A 666-nucleotide genomic window follows, 5' to 3' on the forward strand; every position below is an offset into this window, starting at 1 on the left:
TTGTGTAACCATGCAAACATAGCTCAGTTGAGGTCTTAGTGACTTTTGCCATACACCAACCATGCCGAAATAGCTCAGTTGGAAGAGCGTTAAACTGAAGATCTAAAGGTCCGTGGTTTGATCCCGGGTTTCGGCATGTTTGAGTGCATTTTTTCTTTTTTCCTTGAGTAGTGATCAGAATTTAATTATTTCAAATTTAAACAACATAATTTCTTAACATAGTTGATTATTCAGTAGTAACTTCTAAATGATGAGAATGTTTATTTATCAACACGGTGCATAAATACAGCTTAAATATTGTTTTCATGTTGTCTGTCATGCTACTCTATTATGAAAATTTGAAGTAATCTAACAATGCTTCCTGACCACAATTTGTTAAAAATTTTACTTAAATGTATGATTAAGGGTTTGTAATGGATATATTTACAGTATAATACACATATTTTCTTTTCATTTCATGCAATCATGATGACAGAAAAATATTGATACTAAACCTTGTGTAACCATGCAAACATAGCTCAGGTGAGGTCTTAGTGACTTTTGCCATACACAGACTTTGCCGAAATAGCTCAGTTGGGAGAGCATAAGACTGAAGATTTAAAGGTCCCGGGTTTCAGCATGTTTGAGTACATTTTTTCTTTTTTCCTTGAGTAGTTATCAGTATTT

This window comes from Taudactylus pleione, unplaced genomic scaffold (genome assembly GCF_031769625.1).
Source record: "Taudactylus pleione unplaced genomic scaffold, aTauple2 ptg001929l, whole genome shotgun sequence".
Classification (NCBI taxonomy): Eukaryota; Metazoa; Chordata; class Amphibia; order Anura; family Myobatrachidae; genus Taudactylus; species Taudactylus pleione.